This window comes from Heterocephalus glaber, unplaced genomic scaffold, assembly GCF_053883595.1.
Source record: "Heterocephalus glaber isolate CG9 unplaced genomic scaffold, H.glaber_assembly_v1.0 deba00001600, whole genome shotgun sequence".
Taxonomy (NCBI): Eukaryota; Metazoa; Chordata; class Mammalia; order Rodentia; family Bathyergidae; genus Heterocephalus; species Heterocephalus glaber.
In genome coordinates this window covers 38,880,160-38,904,164 of record NW_028258372.1, presented here as the reverse complement: position 1 = coordinate 38,904,164, position 24,005 = coordinate 38,880,160, and the positions used below count along the sequence as shown (strand labels likewise).

Sequence of the window (24,005 nt, the reverse complement as noted above, 5' to 3'; positions counted from 1 at the left end):
GGATGGGCGGTGTGGACCCAGCGCCCCCAGGGAGAGGCCGAGGCATCCATTCTGACCTGTCCCATGACCTTGGGCGACTCTTTCACCCCCCACCCCACCTCAGTATCTCCATCCAAATGGGGTTTAGAACTCAAGGTATCAGAAGTCTCCCCCAGCCTGGACACCTGCTGGCCCCAGGCACACAGGTGAGGCTCACGAAAGGGGTGGTGTTCTGCGCACTAGGCAGGGCCACCGAGTTCCGGGGAGACTGCTCCCTAGCCCCCCAAAAGGCAGCAGGGCTGTGAGGCCCACAGCCTGCTCCCCCACCCCCAAGTCTCCAGCCTGCCAGGGAGGTCCCAGCCTTCACACCCTCTCTGTGGGTCCCTGTGGGGTTAAAAGGGGGAATGTCAGGAGCGTCCCAAGGTCACGCTGGCTTCTTCCTTGTCTCCAGGCTGGACTGCATCCTCCTCCTCAAGGACAATCTGAGGAATCTTCTCTTGTTTAGAGAGATCTCCACTGGCAGAACGCGCAGCCTCCCACTGTGCAGTCTGGCAGCCCTGGCTATAGGAAAGTCAACACTGACTCCTTCCTGGGCTGCACTTCTCCCCCCCCCCCCCCCCCGCAACTGATGGCCTCCCCTGGGGCCTCAGGAGTTGTAGGAAGAGTCCTGGTTTAAGATCAGCGAGCAGGGCTCAGTTTGAAGGCTCTGCCTCTACTTTGTGTGACCTTGTGTGACCTTGGGCAAGCCCCTTTTCTGCTTTTCCTCACCTATGCATTGAGAGTAGGTAACTTCCCAGGACCCTTCAGCCCTGCAGATTTGGGGCTGATTTCTGGGCTGGTACCCGAGGGGTAGGAAGTGGGCTTGAAGGGGTGATGGAAACAGTGGTCTCTAGGAACTCCCAGTGCTCTGCCCCACTTCACTTCTGTCCCTAGAGTGGGCACAACTTGAGACAAAATACATGAATTGGGCCATTTAAAGTCCTGCTTACCCCTGGAGCCTCTGGCTTACTGGTTATCAGCTATGTGACCTTGAGCAAGTGTCTTTATATCTTTGAGCTTCGGTGACTCGGTTGTCAAAACATAGTGGTAATAGTGGTGGTATTTTAGGGTTATGAAGATTAAACAAGAAATGTGAAATATTCCGTGCAATGCTGAGGCCTTTAAGTCCTTCCCGAGGGGTAGCTGTTGGTGACAGCAACAGTGCCAGCATGTTAGCAGGCGGGCAGCGGCCTCTGTGGACAGCAGCCATGGGAGCAGGCAGGACAGGCTTCATGGACCCGCAGTGTACATTTCCAAAGCTTCCCTGCAGAAAGGAGCTGTCTTGTCTGACCACTAGGGTTACTCTGCAGTAGGGATTTCACGGGAAGGAGAGATTGCCTGGCTTTCTGATGACCTTACACTTATTTTCCTGTAGTTCTTCCTTTCCTACCCTCTGCCACCTTGGTCCCTTCTGTGGTTCTAGCAAAGTTGGTCCTTTACACTGCTCTCAGCCTTCCAGGAATGAGCCAACCGAGGACCCGACAGGGATGGGACTGGATGTCCCTGAAGCAGGGTGGGCTGGGAGGCATGGCAGTGGGGCTTCCTCAGCCCCAGGATACGGGACACCAGGGCCAGGCCAGACCCAGTGTGCCGTGGGGTGGGGGAAAGGCTGGCAGGCCCAGGGCTCAAGTTTACTCCAGACTCGCTCTGAGACCTGAGGCAAGTCACAGTGCCCTCTGGGCCTCAGTTTCCTCATGTGTGAACTGGACATTGGTTCAGATGAATCAGAGTCCTTCCTGCCCGGTTGTCTCTGCCTTTGCTGAGGTTGTATGGGGTGCGGGGGAGGCTTGTTGTCCTGTCATGCAGCCCGAGAAGAGGTGGTGGTGAAGCAGCGAAGACTTTGTAGACAGACCTATCCAGGGTCCCGCCTTGGCTGTCTCCTTAATAGCTGTGGGAATTTAGGCAAACTTGACTTCTCTGAGCCTCAGTTATCTCATCTGTGAAATGGGGATAAAACCTCTTAGTGTTCTTATGACCACGTGGTAATAACTTATATAAAACTGGAATATAGGAGTTCCTAGTACGATATTGGATGCTACACAGGAATGTGTTTTTTGAGGTTCTATGTGGTCATAGAGGGGTCCCAGGCCAGAGGAAGGCAGGGACAGCTCACAGCCCTGCAGCTGGCACCATGTGTAGGCGTCTAAGGCGATGCCCCAGTTTCTCACTTCCCCTCCCGCTGTGAACTGAGGAGTTAGTGTGCAGTGATCCTTGTTACAGGGCCTGTGGGGAACGTCGTGGCTGCACAGAGCTGCAGGCCCAGCAGAGGCGAGTGGAGGCGGGCAGAGGCCCGGCGAGGAGGAGACAGGACATAAGGGCGGGTTGGTCCTGAGGAAAGGCTGAAGGAGCCGGGCATCGCTGCCTCAGCCAGCTGTTGGGAGAGGGAACTTCAGAGTGTAGCTGGGAGGAGCCAGAGCGGTCATCAGCCAGTCCTCTGATTCTGATTATGGGGAAACTGAGGCCCAGAGAGGGGGAGCTCCGTGCCCAGTACTGTACAGTGCATTAACACCCGTGACAGGCGAGCTGGTTGGCACAGGTGGCCCTGCAGGCCAGGGCTCCTCTACCCTCCCGTCGAGCACAGAGCAGTTATTTTCCATTTCTTATAAAACCAGAGCACAAGGTCCAGGGCCTTGTTTGCAGCAGGGAGGACGTGGATCCTGCTGAGAATGAACTTCCCGATCCAGAGATGGAGACTGTCAGGACCAACTCCCCATTGTGCAGATTAGAATGCCGAGGCCCCAGAAAACCAAGGCCTAGCATGAGGTTACCCCGCCCCAGAGACTGGGCTGCCACGCGCTCTGCTTCTCTTGAGTCAGACATGCCAAAGGGTGGTGGGCAGCCAGAATGTGAAGATCAATGCGACTGGGCCTGGGGAGGGGAGGGAGGACAGGAAGACGAAACAGAAAGCCAAAGACAGCTCCGTGACTTCCAAGATCTCCAAGATCGTGCTTTGATGTCTTGGCCCGCCTGCTCCCGAGCCACTGGGCTGACAGCGGTGCTGCCTCCGAGAGGAGAGAGACAATGGCCGGCCCATCTGTCTCCGTGTCACAGGTGATGCCGGGTGAAAGAAAGTCAATATTTGCCCAGTGGCAGAGGACGGGCAGTAAGTCTGACGGGTGGGTGGGCTGGGGGCAGAGGTCCTGGCAGGGAAGGCTGCAGAGTGAGCACTTGACTTCTAAAGGAGCCTTTGGATTTTCCACACGACTGACCCTTTGTGTCTCAGAGAGATCCGAGTGAATGTGCTGGCCTCATCCGCCCCGCCTTCCTCCCTAATAAAATTCTTGTATTGTTTGGAGCTGAAGTCTCCCTGGCTTCCAGCTCCCTGGAGAGAGGGGACTTTTGAAGCTTTTGCAGGAAGTGCTCCGAGCAGATGGCCCATTGAGCCACTGAGCACCCCGGCAGAAGCTTCGGAGCTGTGGGAGAGGCTGGCTTCCTTTTCCAGGCCCCATGCTCTAAGGGAAAGATGTGGGAAGAGTCCTTGGCAGGTCAGGAGAGGCTGTGAATGACACACAAATGCCCTTGTTTTGTTATCTTCCTGTTTCTCCTCTCTGCATCCTGCTCCCCTTTCTCCAGTCCTGAGATTGCAGAGGGCTGCAGGAGCTGAGCCCCACAGCCTTTCCCCAAACGAAACGAAGTTCTTAAACCTGGAGCAGCTGCCGGCCGCTTTAATGGCTTCTGTGATTGCTGGAGTCTTAGCAGTTTCACAAGGGGTGCCTTTGCAAGCAGAAGCGCTTCTGGTAGGAGGTGCTGGGGCTGTACTGCAGCAGGAAGGGCTCCTGGGACGTATGAGGAAGGACTTCCCACCGTGGGAGTAGCCGCTGAATCTGCGAGGCGGGCAGCCGTGGGAGGTGATCTACTGAGCTTGGGGATCAGCCAGTGCTCTTATCAGGGCCTGCAATGACATTCCTGGGGGTCAGGGCCACCCCCCAAGACTAAACCTGGCTCCTTGGTCCCCACACTGATCACCAGGGTCGGCATCCTTTGGAGACCAGATGGCCAGAACGACCTCCCAAGGCTTCTGTTTTGCCCCAGCCAGGGAAGTGGGGAGTCTGGCTGAGTGGCGGGTGGGAGTGTCCCGTGGCCAGCACCCCTGATCCGCCAGCCTGCTTTCACCACTTGGCCAGACTCAGGACAGCCGGCTGCTCTGGGACAGCTCGCAGCCTGTCCCTTGTGTCCTCCGCTCGGCTGGGTGCCTGGGTTTAAATCTCAGCTCTTCCAGGTTTTAAGCTATGGGACTTTGACTTATTTAAACACTTGTTACCTCGTTTTCCTTATCTGTAAAATGGAAATGAAGTAGTTTGAATGCCATAGGGTCGATATGATGATTCAACGTATTAATTTCACGGAGAGCTCTGAGGATAGGGTGAGTACCTGATGCAAAGTGCTTTGAAGATTTAGCTATAAAGTGCTACAAGACTGTTACTGTAGTATTTCTTAAAGCTGAAAGGGACATTTTGAATATAAATTTAGTGCTTGGCAGGGCAAGGATGTGGCTAGATTTGGTAAGGACCTCGAGCCAGCTGTGGTGGTGCACGCCTGTAATCCCAGAGCTCTGGGAGGCTGAGGCAGGAGGAGGATTGCAAGTTCAAGCCCAGCCTGGGCAACTTTGGGATATAGTGAGATGAGGTCTCAGATTTTTAAGAAATGGTGGGTGTTTGCTGAGAACGTAGCTCAGTGCAGAGATCCTGGGTTCAATCGCCAGTATTGCAGGAAAAATAAAAAAAGAGCTAGGATCCATTAAGTTGCCCTCCTGGCCTTAGGCAGGTGGTTTCTTCCATTTCTGGACTTCAGCTGTGGAAGAGGAGGCCTGCTTCCCCTTCTCCACTCCCCCATACCCTGGGCACCAAGTGAGGTGGATGATGGCTTAAAAAGCCAGCGGGCCTTGCAGAGGCACAGGTGGCCTCTCCCTGTCTGCTTCCAGGGATATACACAGGCATCCTGGCTGAGGCCTGGGCAGGCTGGACTGTTTACACATGGCACCAGACCCAGTGGGCTGCTCTCCCAGTGAAGCCATTTGGACTCTGGGTGGCTGTGGCTGAATCTGGCTCCGCTTATTTTCTGATCTTCCTCATTTGGCCAGGAGAGGGGCTGGTGGTTCTGCATCTCTGAATGCTCCTGGATGGACGGAAGGGGGCGGCAGGGTTTCTGGATACCATCCACAGTTGAACAAGCAGAGAGCCGAGGGCAGAAGAAGCTTCCTTTAGGCTTGGGACACTGGGTTGAGAGCCCTGGACCAGTCAAGGTGATGGCTTCCCTAGGGTGGCAGAAGTGGGAACCCCTTCCCCGCTGCCACCCACGGTGTAGGAGCACTGCCCGGAAGTGGGCACCTTTCCTGCCAGGGGGCCTGAGGAGCCTGGGAGGCAGCTCCTTGTCCCTTCCTTTCCCTGCCTCCCTCCCTGGGTGGGAAGTGGAGACAGCCTGGCCCACTGGCAGTCTAGATTGACGACTAAGGATCAGGCTTCTCAAACTGCTCCCAGCATGCTTTCCCAAGGGCCAGGGGTGACCAGGCTGTAGGTGCTCGAGGCAACCACTGAATGATGACCCTGCCCCATAGCCTTCCCACCGGGTCATCAGAGGGAGTGGCAGGTATGGAGAGGGAGGCCACTTTATTTCAGAGCTACTCTGGGTCTTGGCAATGTCTGGCATGGGAGCTGTCCTCAGAGCTCCTCCCAAGCATCATTTTACCAAGAGCCCCAGAGGTGAGGCTGCTCAGCCAAGGTCGTCCTAAAGTCAACCACGAGCTCATGGCCAAGAGTCTGCCACGTTTCATCTGCTCCATTTCCCAGGCTTCCCCAAAGAAGACTGCCGTGACCTTGGTCCTGACCCTAAATCCCCCTGTACAGCATCTTTCCACAAGGTGGAAGGGCTTGGATCAGATGACAGGTAGAACTTCCCAAGTGGGAAGGGAATGGGACAGGGAATGGGGGCTTTTCCTGAGATAGGTAGGGGAAGACCTGGTCTCCATGAGTCTGGGCTGTGTTAGGTTGTAGGGAAACTTCAGAAAAGAGCCCTAGACTTGGAATTTAAAAAAAAAAAGTCCCACGTCAGGTACTGCAACCTACTAGCCATGGGACTTGGGGCAAGTTACTAAATATCTCTGAGCCTAATCTCTGGATTGGGATCAATACTACTCATCTTATTTACAGAGTTTATAAATATCTGCTTACTCTAAAGAACAACTTTATTGAAATGTAATTTACATACCATACAATTCACCCCCTTAAAATGCACAACGCAGTGATTTTTGCATAGTAAATGGGATTGTGCTGCCATCACCACAATCTAATTTCACCACAGCTTTTCATCCCCAAATGAAATCTCATGTACATTCTCATTCCCTTATTCTCCATTCTCCCAACTCTAATTATCTTCCTGTCTCTATAAATTTGCCTCTTCTGGATACTTCATATAAATGGAACCATATAAAATATGGTCTCTTGTGACTAGCTTCTTGAACTTACATGTTTTCACGGTTCATCCATGTTATTGTATGTATCAGTACTTCATTTCTTTTTATTGCTGAGTAACATTTCATTGTGTAAATATACTACATTTTATTTATCCATTCATCAACTGATGGACATTTGGATTGATCCACTTTGCAGGTACTTTGACCGGTGGTGCTGTAAACATTTGTGTAAAGGTTTTTGTAAGGACATGTTTTCATTTCTCTTGGGTGGAATTGCTCTATCAAATAGTGTGTGTGTGTGTGTGTGTGTGTGTGTGTATATATATATATTTTTTTTTGTACCGGGGATTGAACTCGGATCCTTGTGCTTGTGCAGCAGGCGGAGAAACCACTGAGCTAAATCCCTGGCCCGAGTATATTTATTTTTAAATGTCATATTTATAGTAACAGACCTTGTTCTGAGTATTTTATATGGGTCATCTCCTTTCATTATCACAATAGCTTACCAGGTAGATAAATTATTATTCCCATTTTACAGAATGAGGAAACTGAGGCATTATTTATAGGATATCACGTAACTCGCCTGAGGACGGTCATCTAATAGGGCTAGGATTTGGGCCCCGGCAAGCAGCAGGCCCTTTGCACTTACCCCGTTATGCCCACATACATGAGGTTTGGGTGAGAGAGATAAAGCATGAGAGAGAGAGCCCCCCGCAGCCCACAGCCTGGCTCAGAGTAGGGGCTTGAATGTTTATCGAGTCCTGGGAAGGATGACCAGACACTCCACATTTCTGTCTGACCTGCTGTGTGATTTTAGGGAAGTTACTGTGCCCTTCTGAGCCTGGGTTCAGTTCCCCTCAATATATAAAGCATCAAGCATGGTGCGTGAGAAGAGGTGAGGCGGGGTGTGCGTGTGTGTGCATGTACTGCAATGCAGTATCTTTTTTTTTTTTTTTTTTTTTTTTTAACTAGTAGTGGGGATTGAACTCAGGACCTCATGCTTATGAGTCAGGGGCAGTGCCACTGAGCTAAATCCCTGGACCTCCAATGCAATATTTTGAAAAGAGTGTTAGATTCTGGCTCTGGCTCTGTCACTCACTTGGCAGCTGATCGGACTTGGGACCTAAGTCATTTCTCCTTTCTGGGCCTTGGTTTCCCCACCATTCAATAAGGGCTGGAAGAATGAACCCTAAGGTTCCTTACACTTCTTCTATCCTTTGCAAGTTTGATGCTTCCCCAGCAGCCTGAGCTCCAGGGCAACTGCTGTGCCCAGGTGAGTCTGAGTGGGGCGCAAGTGGGAAGGAGGAAGAACCAGCATAGACCTCCCGGTCACAGAGCCCTTGCCGCAGGCTGAGGACTTTCTGTCTGTGGTCCTAGCCAGAAAAGCCATTCTTCCCTGGATCTCTCCACTCTTTCTTGGCCTCCCCTCCTGGCCCCTAAGCCCTGGAGTCCCACACCCTCACCTGCAGGGTCCCTGCAGCCTTATTCCAGTGGACTGTGTAGCCACCTTCTGAGGCTTGGCCAAGCTCCTGGCTTGGGACCGTGTGGGGAAATGTGCGGCGCACACGGCAGGGGCCCAGCCTGTGTCAGTTGCCATGAATCTGGTTCGGGATTTGAGTGACGATTTCCTGTAGGCCAGGATCCACTTTCAGTGGGAGCTTGAGCTGCATTCTCCAAGCCCAACGTGGCGGCCCCACGCAAGTGAGGCAGCTTCCTTCCTTCACATCCTAGAAGTTTTTCCTGACCCTCGCTTTGCTCCCCCAGAGTCCCTCCCCGGACTTCCAGGCTGGGCTCCCGCCGTGTCCACACTGGGAGGAGTGTGGGATGTGCGGGATCGAGCGGTTAACCCTGTGGTCTATTCTGTCCCAAGGAGACGAGTCCAGCACCGGGTGATGACATCTCCAGGGTCACCGTGCTGGAGGGAGGCAGGGGGAGGAATAAGTTAGTTATCGGGTGTAGTGGCTCCCAGGAGGGCGTCTCTGGAGCCAGGGACAGTGGTGCTGCCTTGTCCCGTCCCAAGCCAGCTGTCATCGTGGCTTCCAGTGGCTTCCACCACTCACTCAGATATGAGTGGTGCCATCTTGGTTTGCACCCAGGTATCCTGCCAGCTCTGCTCTGGCCTGGAACGGGCCAGGTCGCCCGAACCCACTCTGCCTCCTCCCACGCCCTGCTCAGTGCTGCCCTCTGTGGATGCCTCCCAAGGTGGCGTCCGGGTTCTGGGCCCTTCCCTGAAGGCCCCCTGTAGACTACTTGCAGAGCCCTGGGAAGCAGCCTGGCAACTTGGGGCCCAGTGCCTGTGCTGCCCCCATCTGTGGCATCCTCCAGCACCTGGCAGCCCTGTCTGCACTGCATGTGTTTTGCGTCCTTTTGACTGAGTTGTAATTTAGATCCAGCGAAGAGTGTACCTTATTGTACATGAATCTGAATAAACACAATAGTCCCCAGGAGGGTCCTTGTGTCCCCCTCCCAACCCCGCTCAACCCTCAAACGTAATCAGGGTCTCACCTCTGTCCCCATAGTTTCCTGTTCTGATGGGCTTCTCGCCATCCCTCACCTGTCCTCAGCTTCCCTTCCAGTCCTCTCAGTCAATGCTCCCTGAAGGCCGTTTCTGACCTTCCTCTTCTGCCCTCTTCCTTTCCCCGGTCCCCTTTGCCCCTGTGGTAATGACTCCCAGAGCCGCAGCCCCGGTGCCCCTCACTCCCAGGCAGGACTCCTGCCCACAGAGCTGCCTGCCTGTCTCCCTGTGTCCTGGTGTCATCACCCGTGGGGTGGGAGTGGGAAGAACAAGTGGACCCTGCTGACTTCTGCCGGGAGGGCGGGTCAGACGCCCACACCGAAGAGCTTAGAACCTGGGCAACCAGAGCGGAGGCGCTGCAGTCACAGTCGCAGAGAAGGTGGCTGCAGAGGCTGAGATGCCTCTCAGAGGGTGGGTGGGAGGCAGGGCCGAGGCCTGGCAGTGTCCGGGCCGGGCACAGAGAGGGTGAGGAATTCTGGGATGGGGCGGTGGCTCAGAAGAGGAGCTGGCCCGGACCGGCTGGAGCGGAGGGCATGGGGGGCGGAGTGGTTCATTCATTCAGAGGCCGGAATTCTCCCAAGGAGAAGAGAGGAGCTTTACCAGGGCCATGACGGGTGGTTGACAGAGACCCAGCCTGCCTCTCCCTGGTCATCCCTGTGTGCCTCCTGCACACCTGTTGCCTGGCTGGCACTAATATCATGCTTTACACACCTCGTTCCTAAGCCTGGGCTTGCAATGTTCCCATTCTGCAGATGGAGTAACCAGGGCAGAGAAGTTAAGCAACTTTCCCAATCTCACATGGCTAAAAGCAGCAGAGCTGAGGCCCGAGCTGCCAGCCTGCCCCAGTCCAGGTGCTAATTCACCCCACCCAGCTGCACCCCGTGTCACTCGAGTCCTTTTCCTCAGCGGAGCTGTCTCCTAGGTTTGGATCCACATGCAGTTCCCTGTTTCATCGTCTGTTTCAGCCCCAGGTCAGGGAGGAGGAAGTTGGCGTCTTCGGGGAATCTGATTGTGCCCCTGGGCCCGGGTGACCCACTTTAGTTCGTAGAGACCATGGGCTGGCAGAGGTGTTGGTGGCAATGGCATCTCCATCTGAGGGTGACCAGTGCTTCTCTGTCACAGGGCCTGCTGGTGTCTGGCAGGAGGGAGGCACTTGTGAAAAGGGGATGACCAGACTGCGTCTTCCTTGCTGCCCTCTTTGGGTGCCAACTCCTGTCACCCCGAGAGCAGACTCCTAACCCTTCTCCTGACCTCTCCTGTCCCCAGTTTGGGCCACAGATGAGATGCTACTTGGGGGTACAGCTCTTGGGTTTTTAGGGGAAGAAGAAAGTGTGATCATGACAAATCTCTTTTTTTTTTTTTGGTACCAGGGATCAAACTTGGGACCTTGCGCTTGCGAGGCAGGTGGCGGAACCACTGAGCTAAATCCCTGGCCCATGAGCAACCTCTCTTATGCCCTGCTGGGTCTCAGTCTCCTCATCTATAAAACGGGGATGACAGTAGCTACCTAGAAGGGTGAGGATGGTGGGATGCAGCTCTGGCTGCAGTGGGCAGCAGAGATCCCCACCCCTGGGCCCGATGCCTGCCTGACCCTCAACTCCCAAACCCACACACACTCAGTCCTGCCTTCCCAGGGGCTTGGGAAGCTCGCCCGTGCTGTTTGCTGGGAAGGAGAGCATCCTGGGCTGGGGGTGGCAAGCCTCACTGTGGACTTGGCTGTCTCCTATGTCACGTGGCAGGAATAACATCCACCTCACATCCATCTAGGCCTGGGTCTCTTGTCTCCCTGCTGAGCTACTTCGGGACGGGGTTGAATTTTATTCATCTTGGATTATTAACACTTAGCATAGGGCCTGGCCCAGGATTTGGAGAAAATGAAAGTAAGCATCGGATCCAAGAACAGATTTTAAGCAGTTAAACACGCCGGGGCTATGTCCAGGGTCCGATGAGGGGGACAGGTGCTCCCTAGCCTGTTACTGAGGGAAGTCGTCTTGGTGGCCTTCCGTGCATGTGACCCCGGCCGTCTGCCTGCTGGAGGCTGCCCACTGCTCAGGCCTGGCTGGGAGGGTCTGGTCCAGCAGGCGTACCTCCCGCTCCCTCTTGCTGAGGCAGAGAGCCTCAGCCAGGCTGCTCTGAGCAGGGGGCTGTGGGGCCAGACAGGAAGTGCAGAGGTGAACAAGACACTTCCACCTCGCAGCCCTCGTGGTCTTGGGGACCGAGCTGCTGCTCACACAAGTGACTTTGACACCAGGCAAAAGTGATGCCGTCTAGAGGAGAAGGACACACGGAGCTGGGGAGGAGGGTTCTGGGCCTCAGGGTCCCTGGCCGCTCACCCCGGGCAGCAGCCCTTGCCCTCCTGGGCCGGCAGTCAGAGTCCTCGGTGTGGTTAGTGCTGCAGCCTCGCTCTGGAGGACACTGTCTGACCTTGTGTGTGTGGTCAGCATGGATTCAACCTTGCTCCGTGGAGAGAACCCAGGAAAGGAAACCAACCTTTTACAGCTTTGTGCCGGCACATGAGGCTTTTTAAGCCTCACAACATCCCCTGAGAGATAGGGCCTAGGCCTCTGTCTGGGCCTGACGAGCGCTACCCTTTGACTCGAGCTCATCCCACTGGCCTGCAGGGTGCGGAGCATCTGCTAGAAAGCAGACCTGGCCCTTTGCAGCCCTCCAGGGCAGGCTCAGGCAGAAGTCTCCTGAGCTCAGGAGGCCCGGATCAAAGCGCTAGACCGTCCCTGAGGATGGAGCGCTGTTGGGGGCAATGCTACATAATTTTGGGGAAAAATCATTTGATTAGGCCTAGTTCTCCTGCCTACAGCCCAGCTGTGGCATTTCGAGACATAATTCCATGTTGGCCTCCGGTCACAACTGAGACCTCAATGATCCAGGGATGCTGTGATGCTCCAGGTCAAGAGTACACCAGCTAAAGACATCCTGGGAGGAACAAAATTTCGTCTTCTCAGTTCCTCATTGATCTAGGAATTCCACAGCTCTCCAGTCGTGTTACACTTGTTTCTCCCCATGTACTGAACTCTCTGTCCTGAGTCAACTGTTACATTTGTTTCTCCCCATGTACTGAATAAAAGGTGCAGCAAGCTCTGGGGCGTTCGTCTTTGCCGCCCAGAGCAGCACTGATCAGGCCCAAAGCTCAGCTTCTTCTCAAAGTCTCATTTTTCTACCTTGCCTGTATAATAAGTCAATTCACGTTGTGCTGCCATGGCTCGCAGGAGACTAGGACTCACTGCAGAGGTCCTAGTAACGTCCCCTTTCCCTGTTCCCTACAGAGTGCTTTCCAGGGCCAGGACCCAGCAGCCCTGATAGCTTGTGCAACCCCGTCTGAGGCTGAGACAGAGAACCACTTCCCCTGGGACCCTGGAAGGTGACAGGGCGCTGTGGAGGGGGAGTGGGGCTGTGAGTCAGGTGACCACACCCATTTTATCCAAGCACAGGGCCTTCAGCCACTCTGTGGTTTCCTGGATGAGTGGTGTGGCTGGACTGCAGTTCCTCTCACCTAGGGCTCCTCACCTTCCCGCACTTGTAACACACGAACACACTTGTTTGCACACATTCACAGTGCCCATGCACGCATGCTCACAGCCGCATGGTGTTTGTACACGTGCTGTCCTTTGTGTGTGTGTGCGTGCACTTGCACAGCCTTCTGGTGCTCCCCTGCCGTGTCCCTTCCCTGACTGGGTGGCAGCTCAGCGGGGCTGAGGGATGAGCATGCCCTCCCGGGTGCTGTGCCGGCCACCGCGGCTCTGCCTCATTGCTTGGCTAATGGGGCCTCCTTTGCTCCTGCCGTTGCCAGTCGTCCACCTCCTTTCCGGGTGTGAGCACTGACTGGCTGGGGTGCACAGGGGGCCAGCAGCTTGGGGCTATGTGGAGGGGGCCCGGGGTGTGCAGCTCCCAGAGGGACAGCAGGGGGCACCACTGGGGCTTGGGCTGGCGCAGGAGCAGGGGCTGGGAGGGGGCTCCTGGCGCCCTGCCTTCTCCCCCTGGGGCAAGGCGGGCACCCTCACCCCAGGGCATCTCCTCTCCTGCCTGTTCTCCCCACACCCCCCACACCGCTGTACACACTCCATACGACCCGTGCTACACTCCCACACATGCCTCTACTCCCACACACCGCAGCACACACACGTGTACTCCTGTACCCACACGCACTACACTAGTAACCAGCACACGTGTACACACCTCACCCTGCAGGACACTACACTTCCACACGCATATGCTTTACACACACCCTGCTCACCACAATGCCCTGCGCCATATGTTCACCTCAGTAAATGGGGCACATGCACACACAGCAACCACACACTATAATAGTGCATACCGCCCGTATACACACATGCACAACCCACTACACACCCATACACACTACATAGCCCCTACCCAGCACACGCGCGCATGCACACACACACACACACACTACACACCCCACACAGACGCCCCCACCCTTCCCCACGTCAAAAGGCCTTTCAGCTCTCCACCCAGCCCCTGGGGGGTGCTCAGCTCAGTGCATGACTTCAAAGCTTGCATTGTTTAGAGAGAATCTGCGTCAATGTTTAATGGTTTTCAGCTCAAAATGAAGATGTGCATCTGGCACGAAGGGTCGCAGGGGACAGTTGGGCCGTCTGGTGTATTGCTTCTGCGGCAGAGCTGCCCCATGCTCACAGCTTTGCCGCTGCTGGTCAGTCACTGCTGAGCCATCCCAGCCCCTGTGTCCCCATCCACACTCTGTACACAGCAGTCCCTGCCGTGGGTCCTGACCAGGCAGGGCCTCCGCAACCCTCCTCCGAGCGCACACACACCAAGTCCGCCGAGGCCTGGTGACACCGCACTGTGCCGCCCCAACCCACACAGGCAGCCCCAGTGTTTGGGGGCCAGGCTTCCATCTGTGTCCCTCAGCACTCACTTGGGACCCCACCCTTCCTGGCCTGCCCCCGAGCATCCTGATGCCCAGCCAGTGGGAGACCCTGTACTCCTCCCAGGGGAGCTGCCTGAGGGTTTAGGGGATGGTTGCTGGGGAGCAGAGCACTCTGGGTGAGGCCCAGGCTTCTCCGGACTGCAGCAGGCCTGGAACAGCCAGAGCCCACAGGTTGCTGCTGGGGGCTGGTCGGCAGGTGGGCGGTGATTCAGCAGCTTCTCCCCCTTGGTGAGCGGAGGGTGGATAGCGAGCTGGGCTCCAGGATGGGCGCTCAAGAGGACCCCGCTGCATCCGGGGTCCAGCTGTGGTCCCGACTGGCGTGGAACAGGAGTGAGCTGGGAGCAAATGGAAACGGTGGGGCTTGGAAACAAGAGTGAAAACCAGAGATTGAAGTTGGATGCCGGGAGGGACTTGGCCTTCTCAGGAACCCCAGAGTGGGCAGCTCCCCCAGGCTGGGTTAGGCCCAGGCTCGCTGCTGCCTGTGAGAACCGCACCCCCTGCTCATGACCAGCTGACCCAGGAAGCCACGTCAGGCCATGGTACACAAGGAACTCAAAGAAACAAGTAATTTATTTTCAAAATGAGCCAGAAAGTTAATTCATTAAAATTTGATCCTCTGTCTCCCAGGACCAAATGTTGGACTGTAGCTTTGGTGCAGAAAATAAAGCCATACATTTGTCCTTAAGTATTGATCATTTTTAGCCTGCTAGCCTCGGTGACAGAGGGATCGTGCTGGTTAACCTATTTCCATCTCATTACTCTGGCTTCTGCCCGTACAATGCCTGCAAGATGATCAAGCTGGGGCCAGCCTGCGCCCCACTATCCGCCTTCATGGAGGTTAGGGCTGAGTGTGATAATCCACGGAAATGCACTGTCCTCAAGTTGCGTCTGATTGATTCGAGGTGGGTGGTGTGGGTGAGGAGTGAGTATGTGTGGACATGCACATGTGTACTTTTTTTTTTTTTTTTTTGGTACCAGGGATTGAACTTGGGTCCTCGTGCTTTCAGGGCAGGCTACAGGACCACTGAGCTAAATCCCTGGCCCTTACATGTGTGCTTTAGGTGAGGTTGGGGATCACAATGTCTTTGATGTGGGATCAGGATCCCCTCCTGTCCTGAAGGGAGTCACATCCCGAGGACACAGGGAGGCACTTGCTAGGGACAGAGCAGGGTCCAGGCCTCTGACCTGGGTGGGGCTGAGGGAAGCCGGTGAGGGTGTTGTGCACCCTGCCGTGGGCCTCCTGGCTTGGAAGGCCGGCTGCTCCTGTGTGAGATACATGAGGGGCTCCTTGGCAAGGCTGAGGACCCAGGAAGCAGCCCCTAGGCCCTGCGGAACCAGGGGGCATTTGTGCGGTTCACAATTCAAAAGATACAATAAGATCCATTTGCCAGCCGCTCTCTTCCCAGTGCAATGACAGCTACTGCCTCGCTCCTGGGCCTCTCCAGAGCGATTCTGTGGCTACGTAAGCAGGCACACAGGTGCAGCACTTACTCCTGTGCCCTGACCGGCGGTCCCCCTTAAGATCATCCCATATCTGCATACAAAGAGCAAAGCCCCTCAGAACAGAACAGCCTACACTGGACATGGTGCTGCACTCCTGTGATGCAGGAAGGAAGGCTGAGGCAGGAAGATCTCCAGTTCAATTCCAGCCAGGGCAACTCAGCAAGTTAGTGAAACCCTGTCTCAAAAAGATAAAAGGGCTAAAAAAATAAATAAAATAAAAGGGCTGAGGGTGTGGCTCAGTGTGAAGGCCTGGGTTCAATTCCTAATACTGTAAAAAGAAAAAAAAGAAGAAGAAAATGGCAGAGCCTCTGGAATGTGGGTGTGAATGTGTGCACGGTTGTCGTCTAACCCCCTTCCACCTCTAGCCTTGCTGCGCTTCCCTCCCACTCCTCGGCTTGTTGTCAATCAAGTCCTCATTTGGTCCAGACCCAGGGTCACGGCTGAGTGCCGAGCGCCTTGTGTTTGAGCTAAGGGAAGACGGAGCCCTGAGACCAATGTTTCTGCTGGTTACAGAAGGCTGGTAATGGGGTGTGGGCGCCCCTTCCCTCTGCTCCTCATCCCGAGACTCACTCCTGCCCCTCCTCAGCACCCACCCACAGCCCGGCTTCCTGGCCTGGCCGCCCTCCTGTGGCTCAGTCCTAATGGCAGAGGAAAGAGAGACTACAACGCCCCTCCTACCCCAGGCCACATGTGGCTGTTACCGTGGCAGCGGCAGGTGTCTGGTGCTCAGGGGCCCTGGGGGTCCCCGAGTCTGTAACGGAGACCAGACTGTGCCTGCCGCCTCGCCTTGGCCCTGCCCACCTCCCTGTGTAGCTGTTCCCAGCCCTTGGTACCATGATGGGAGGCAGGCGGCTGTCTGACAGGCAGCCGGACAGCATCCTGTACAGCTTCGGCTGTGTTTAGTTACTTCCCAAGTACCCCTGTGCCCCCAGCATGATGCCCGCCTGGTGGACCAGCTGTGTTCTGGAACTTTCCCCACCCTAGCTTTGGGAAGCAGAGTGGGAAGAAGCAGACATGAACACAGGTGAATTTAGGTTTAAATCTTTCTGCTGTTGAGCAGTCACTTGCCTGTAAGGGAAATTTGCCTCTGAAAGGATGTTGATAGTCACGGCCCTCCAGGCGGGTTGATAGCAACATCCATGTGTTCACTAAACAGAGCTGTGATTGTTAATCCTGTTGCTACCAGCAGTTCTGTTAGCCAGCTTTGCAGCGCTGAAACTAAATAACTTTTAAAGGAGGGGAGATTCACTTCAGCACTGAGTTTCAGGCCACGGTGGGCGGCTCTGTTGTTTTTGTTCTGTGGTGAGGCAGGAACATGGCGGAGGGCCTGGGGTGGAAAGCTGCTCACCTCATGGTGGTCGAAGGCAGAGAGAAAGGGCAGGACAGAGCTGGAGAGGAAGGCACTGGGGAGCAGAGTCCCCAAGTCTGCTTCATCCAGTCCCTTCAAGTGGACCCTGCCTCCTGCATCCATTACCTCTGAATAAATAATGCCATCAGATTCTGAGCAGTGAGCCTTCAGGAGGGAGGCGCATTGCACCCAGCCGCAGCAAGTTCCCTCAGGCCGCCAGACCGAGTCCTGGGAAGCCGCGGGTGCGGGGTGTTCCTTGTTCCCGGGTTGGCCTGTGCCTGGCCGGCTGCCTTCCAGCCAGCTCTCCTGGGGTCCCCACATGGCCTGGGAACCTGGTCCCCATGAGATTCTCAGGTCCGCCCCTCCTCACAGCTCCCCTCTGGCTCCACTGGGGCAGCTGCGGCCTTCTCTGCCTAATACTCTGTTTCATGCTTTTGTGCTCGGCTGACTCTGACCAGACACAGAAGTCGCTCTGTCTGGGGAACCCCTGGAGCCCAGATCCATTTGTCATCCTCAGCTCTTCAGCTACCATAGCTGCCTTCCTGGGGTGCAGCTCTGGGCCTCTCTGGAGGTCAAGGGAGTGACAGATCCCGGAGGAACTGGCTCTTCTTCACCCCGTTCCCCCCTCCCCCTCCCCCCCCTCCCCCTTGCTTAGCCTGCCTGTGGATCCTGGTGCCCAAGGAGAGGAGGTGCTGGACGGGGCCCAGAGACTCTGATTCTGCTTATACGTTGCCCCCACATGCCTGTGTGGCCTTGGCAAGTCTGGGCCTCCTTTTCCCACAGAAGACTTGAGAACATTAGCCAAGACTTTAGCAATTTTTGTTGGTTTGTTTGGGGAGGGATCAAAAGCACCTAACCTGTATATCCAAAAAGAGAAGATGAAAGTTTTTGTTTTTGTTTTTTTTGGTTTTCTTTTTTAAGTAAGTGATTAAGTGCTGCAGAAGTGGTTGGTCACATCACAGACACCCTGGGAGAGGTCTGAGCTGAACAGCAAGGGCATGATAGAGATTAAGGTCTCTATCCGGTCCCTGCTGTTTATTGAGCGTGTACTGTGTGCCAGTCAGAGATCTCTGCGTTTCTGAATCTTAAGTTCTAGTGATGGGAGATGGGCAAGTAGAATTGTCCACTGGTAAAAGTGCTGGGGAGGAAAACAAATCGGGAGGGCTGTGGGGGCCAGGTTGGAGGCGGGTTGTGGTTTTGAGTCAGTCAGCACCATGACCTCGCTGAGCTGGGGCAGCCTGCAGGGAACAGTATCTCAGGCAGGGGAACAGCGAGGCCCTGAGTCGAGAGAGTCTGCAAGGAGGCGGCCGGTAGAGCCGAGGGGGAAGAGCCCTGGGGGCCCCGAAGGCTGCCGTGAGGACTCCAGTTTTTCTTTGAGGGGATAAAAAGCTGCTGCGGGGTTTTGGCTTTAATAAGAGGCCACTGTGCGGGCCTGAGAGCAGTCTGGACGGGCAGGTGGGGTGGGAGGAGACCAGCAGGAGCCCACCGTGAAGGTCAGCCCCACCTGAGCAGGCAAGAGGCAGGAGGCCGGGGCCAGGGCTGCTGAAGGCTCCCGCGGCTTCTCTGTCTCTCCACTTAGAGCCGCCACAGAGCTGGCTGACAGGCGGTGGGTCAGATGGGGCAGTGTCTGCCGAGAGGCTGCCAGTCTCTCACCATGGGACTGTGGTCTCCAGGGAAAATGGAAAGGCACACAGGAGCCTGGCACAGCGGCACTCCTGTAATCCCAGTACTCTGGGAGGCTAAGGCAGAAGGATCCCAACTTGGAGCCCAGCCTGGGCAACCTGGTAACTTAGCAAGACCCTGTCTTAATATAAAAATTTTTTAAAAATCTGAGAGCAAGGTGAAAAGAACTCCCTAAGGTCCAGCAGTGCCCCAGGGACATGTCTACTCTCCCCAGCCCGGGTCCTCTGATGAGGGGGTCACAGAGCCCTGCGCAGGGCCCCTGCCCACTGGCCCCGCCTGAGGGTCTCGCGATCCACACCGCCCGGCCTCGGTCCCTCCCTGGTGACTGCTGGAGCGAGTCCTAACAGCTACAGAGAGTACCTGTGGCTCAGACTCGGCCACAGACACAGCGGGTAACACTGGGGATGCCACCGGCAGCGCTGTCATCTGTGAGTGGCACATGAGGCCCAGTGACCCCAGAGCCTGCCCTGCTCACTTGCACCCCACGTGCTCCTCAGCTCCTGTCGTGGGCCAGACACCTCGTAAGTGACTGCAGCCTCGCAGGCCATGACATCTTCCTTCCCAACTGCTCGGCTCTGTGCAGCCACCACGGGCGTGTGGACTGTGAGTGTTGCTTTGCTCTAATAAAATTTTATGTACAAAAATTAGATGGGGGCTGGATATGGCCTGTGGCCATTGTTTACCCACTCTGCAGTAAAGCTACAGTGATGAGCAAAACAAACGAGGTCTCTGCTTAAGCAGCCACAAAGTGTTAACGTGCTCGGAGGGCGTCCTGGACAGGGAACTGTGGAGGGGAGGGTGGCAGTTCGGGTGAACAGGGCTGAGGGATTGTGTTAAAGGAAAACCCCCCTTGGGTTTAGGGAGCTGGAGGTCACGGGTGACTTTACGCAGAGCCACTGCAGCGGAGTGATGGGGAGGAGGGCTCAGAGAGAGGCAGAGGCGAGGGAGTAGAGGCGGCGTGGTGGCAGCTCCTTCTGAAGTTGGCCAGAGGAGAGGATGGGCCTGGGAGTGGGGAAGGTGGCTCGGGATGCTCTTCACTGGCTGCGTGATTGGCGGGTGATATTTTAAACCGGGAGAGATCCGGCAGAGAAAGGGAAAGGGTGAACATTCGAACAAGACCTTCCTGGGCTGTCGGAGGGGACAGGGATGACGCACAGGGTTCAGGACTGCCCGGAAGGAGAGAAGCAACCTGCAGTGCCACCGGCATCAGGGACCAGGGTGGCTACTGCGCACATTTGCAGTGGCTTCTATTGCTTTTTTTTTCTTTTTTTTCTTTTTGGTACTGGGGATTGAACTCGGGACCTTGTGCTTACGAGGCAGGCACCAGAACCACTGAGCTAAATCCCCAGCCCTGGATTTCTCCTGTGATCACAGGCAAGGGTGTGAGGAGACCCAGGCCTGCACTGTGACCGAGGCAGAGCAGATGCGGGGGGAGGTGCCGTCTACACAGGCTTCTGTACAGCCTGCGGTGAGGCCAGAGTCCCCAGGCCCCACAGCTGCATGGGTGCTGTCACCCGCGGTGCTGTGTGGCCTGGGGGTGGCCGTGGGGCAGGGCCGGGCTGACCAGGGAGCTCTTCAGGGCTGGCATTTCCCCAGCAAGTGCCAGGAAAAAGGGAAGCCAAGGGAGCGCAAAGAATTGGGGAAAAGTTAGGACAGGAGGGGTCAGGGTGGTCCCAGGAAGGTCTCAGGGGTTTCTACGGAGGAGCATTCTAGGCCAGGGACAGCAGGCGCACAGGCTGAGAGAGACGGGTCTGTCGGGTGGGTTTGTGGCAGGAACTGAGTGCCTGGGAGCAGAGGAGAGAGATGGGGAGTGTGCTTGGGAGCCGGCGGGCTGGGCCAGGCTGTCTGCATGTGCCGAGGGTCCAGGGCCTGGGTATGGAGGAGTCAGAGTGGCGGCAGCGGGGTGAGATGGAGTGTGGGGAGAGCGGAAACTTACAGAGAGGAGGCCGCCGTACCCAGGAGAGGGAAAGTGGCATGCAGAGGCGGACCTGAGGCTTTTGCCCAAGCGCCTGGGTGGACACTGAGCGTTGCCTTGCGTCTGCCTTCCACCGAGAGCCACCTACTCAAGCCTTTTCGTCATGTCCTTGCCATCGAGGCAGCTGGAACCCTGTGGGTTTTATCAGAGAGGGACTTAAAGGGCGTTCCAGGCCCCAGGGCCCCGAAAAGCTCCCAGTCAGCTGCTGATGCTTTGTTAGGGGCCCTGCGTCCCTGGGGAAGTCATTCCCTGCTGGGGGAGTCCCCAGGGCTGCTGTCTTGTCCTTCCTAAGAGCTTGGGGATAACGAGATGTTCAGCTCCCTCTGGATCGTGTCTTCCTCTTGTCTCTTTCCTCACGACAGCCAAAGGGAAATTTTCGCAACAGAGATCGTTTCTCTTTGGTTTTTTTTGGTACCGGTCTTGGGTCCTTGAGCTTGAGAGGCAGGCGGCGGAACCACTGAGCTAAATCCCTGGCCCTCACAACTGAAATCTGTACATGTTGTCCTCACCCCTGTCCTTTAAGCTTTCTGATGCTTCCATTCCTCTGAGGGAGAGAAGACTTGGATGTGGCCCCTTGTGAAGTACCTGGCCCGGCCCTGCCCATCCTGCCAGCCTCCTCTTGGTCTATGCGTGCTCCCTCCTGTCACCCTGCCTCCTTTCAAACTTTGTGCTCCGCCCACTCTTCCACCTCCGGACCTTTGCACTTGCTGTTTTCTCTGCCTCTTTACCTGGATGCTTCCCACTTTCCCTTCAGGTTTTGGTTCAATCATTGCTTCCCCAGGAAAACACTTTTGCTTCCCCAAATCCCAGTCCCCCAGTAGAAACCCTCACACCACTGGGTATTTCTCCTTTGGGGGATTTCTCAGAATGACAACTTTACATTCATTTGTTCTTTTTTTTTTTTTTGGTACCGGGGATTGGGACCTTGCACTTGAGAGCCAGGCGGCAGAACCACTGAGCTAAACCCCCAGCTTTACATTCATTTATGTGCAGTTATTTAATATTTATTTTACGGAAGTTCTATGAGCAAAGTATAACACGGACTCAGGAATGAATGGATGAATGGATGTCTCTCACACGTGTTGTGTTCTCTCTGCTCCCTCTCCTATGTTCTTACCCTAGCCCAGGTCCACGTCACTTTTGGTCTGGCTCTGACTTACCTGCTTTTACATCAGGCAGCTCCTCTGCTCAGAACCTGCAGTGGTCCCTGCCAGGCTCTTTCCTGGGGCTTCAGGACTTGTGACGTAGCTCACCCCTTCTTATCTTGGTCTGAAGGTGACCTGGCCCCTGAAGAATGTGACCTCTCCTTCCAAGCTGGCTCTTTATCCCAGGGTCTCTGTTAAGGGACCATTTTCTGTGGATGATCAGCTTTTTAAGAAGGTCCACATTTCCAGGCATCTTGAAAGGGGCTAGATGAACACTTCAGAGTCAACCCACATTTAGTGGATGTCATTTGTGTATGATCAAATGCATTAAATTTTCAACAGTTCTGAAAAATGGGTAGTGTGTTTTCAGCACTTTTTATATGAGGAAATGCAGTTATGAAAAGGGATTTGTTTGGAGTTTTCTAACACGGGGTGGTATCCCAGGGATTCACATTCAGCCAGAGGTGCTGGGGGTGGAGGAATGGGTGGTTTGTTTGAGGAGTTGGTAGGGAGCTGAGTGCAGAATGAGGAGCAGGACTGCCATGGTCCTGGGGGTTCAGGGTGAGGTTACAATGTAGACTCCAGAACACATAGCCGCGTGGGCTCAGTCTGATAGACAGCATCTACAAAAAGCCCACGGCCAACATTATACTTAACAGACAAGGACTGAACATTTCCTCATAAGATCAGGAACAAAACAGGAATTCCCACTGTCATCATCCCTGTTCATCATAGGTGCCAGCCAGCATTTAAGGAAGGACAAGAGAGGAAAAGGTATCCAGATTGTAAAGAAAGCTGTAAGATCCTGTCCATTGCATGCTTCTGTATACATAAAACCCTAAGGAACACACACACACATGCTATTAGAACTAATACATGAGCAATGTGACATTGTACCCTAAACACTAGGAATGAACAACCAGGAAGTGGAAGAGAACAGGTCCAGGCCGGGCTGGGGCTCAGTGGTGCAGGACTCCTCTCCTGGCATACTTGAGGCCCTGGGTGTTCCATTCCTAGCACCATGAGAGAGGAGAGAGAGAGAACAATTCCATTTAGTATCAACACAAAATATCTATAAATATAACAAGAGAGATGCAAGATTGGTATACTGAGAACTACAAAACAGTGTTGAAAACATTAAAGATCTAAAGAAATGGAAAAATATTTTAGAACAATATCATTAAGACAGCAATAATCCCTAAATTGATCTACAGATTCAACGCAATCCCTATAAAACTCCCAGCTAGTTTTCTTACACAAACAAGTTGATCCTAAAGTTCCTATGGAAATGCAAGGGCCCCAGGGTGGCCCAAATAATCTGAATAAGAGAGTAAAGTAGAAAGATTTACTCTGCCTGATTTTAAAACTTACTACAACCTTTGTCATTAGGATGTGTGGTGCTAGTATAAGAATAGACATAAAACTCAGTGCTTTAGGCTCAAGGGTCCAAAAGTAAAGCTCCGTATTTATGGTCAGCTCATATTTTTTAAGGGTACTTAAGTAATTCAATAGGGGAAAGAATATTCTTTTCAATAAATGCTACTGTGTCAAATGGATAGCCACATAATGAATTTGAGCCCCTTGCACCATACACAATAAATTGTAGACCTTAAGGTACTGTTTAAAACTATAAAAATCCTAAAAGAAAACATAAGACTACATTTTTGGTGACCATGGGTTATGTGATTATTTCTTAGAGACACTGCTAAAGAGATAAGCAACAAAAGAAATTGGACATCATCAAAATGTAAAACTTTTGTTGTTTCAAAGGATGCCATCAAAAGAAACAGAAAGATAATTCACGCAACTCCAGAACTGAAGCGAATACGTGGTACCTTGGTGCGAGGCACCCCCCCCAGCCCTGTGGGGGCACTGGCTCCTGCCACAGTGTGGACAGAGGATGGCTCTGTCGGACCGGAACCTCCCTCTCATCTCTCCACCCGCACCATCTGACAAGGAGCTAGTAGTGATAAATAATCAAAAGACAAATATTTAATTAAAAATTTGGCAAAGGAATTTCTCAAAAGAAAACAATTGCACAGAAAAAGTATCATTAGTCATTAGGGAAATGCAAATCAAACCCACAGTGAAACACCACTTCCTCCCTTACCAGGAAGGCTTTAAACCAAAAGGCATGTATGAACAAATAGTATTGTCTAGAATATAGGGGATTTGGAAGCCTCATGCATTGCTGATAATAAAAATTCATGCAGCCACCTAGGGAAAATAGTTTGGTGGTTGCTTAAAATATCAAACATAGTTACCATACGATTCAGCAATTTCAATCCTAAATCTTTACCCAAAAGAAATGAAAATGTATGTCCACACTAAAACTTATACATGGCTATTCATAGTAGTATTAGTTATAATAGCCCCCAAATGAAAATAACCCAAATGTCCAGAAACTGACGAACAGATAGATAAAAAATGGATTATATTTGTACAACAGAATATTATTTGACAGTAAGAAAGGAATGGAGAGTTG

At 54.0% G+C, this 24,005-nt stretch overlaps 2 protein-coding genes across 4 annotated transcripts in view; one reads left to right on the top strand and one right to left on the bottom strand.

Moving 5' to 3' along the window:
- Syt2 (synaptotagmin 2) overlaps positions 1-24,005 on the top strand; it is a 104,946-nt gene that overhangs the window by 57,725 nt on the left and 23,216 nt on the right. The window lies entirely within an intron of this gene.
- Positions 21,874-24,005, bottom strand: part of Ppp1r12b (protein phosphatase 1 regulatory subunit 12B) — a 230,773-nt gene continuing 228,641 nt past the window's right edge. The window contains exon 28 of the transcript XR_015444224.1: positions 21,874-22,533. The gene's annotated coding sequence lies outside the window, so the exon portion shown is untranslated. The remainder of the gene's footprint in view (positions 22,534-24,005) is intronic.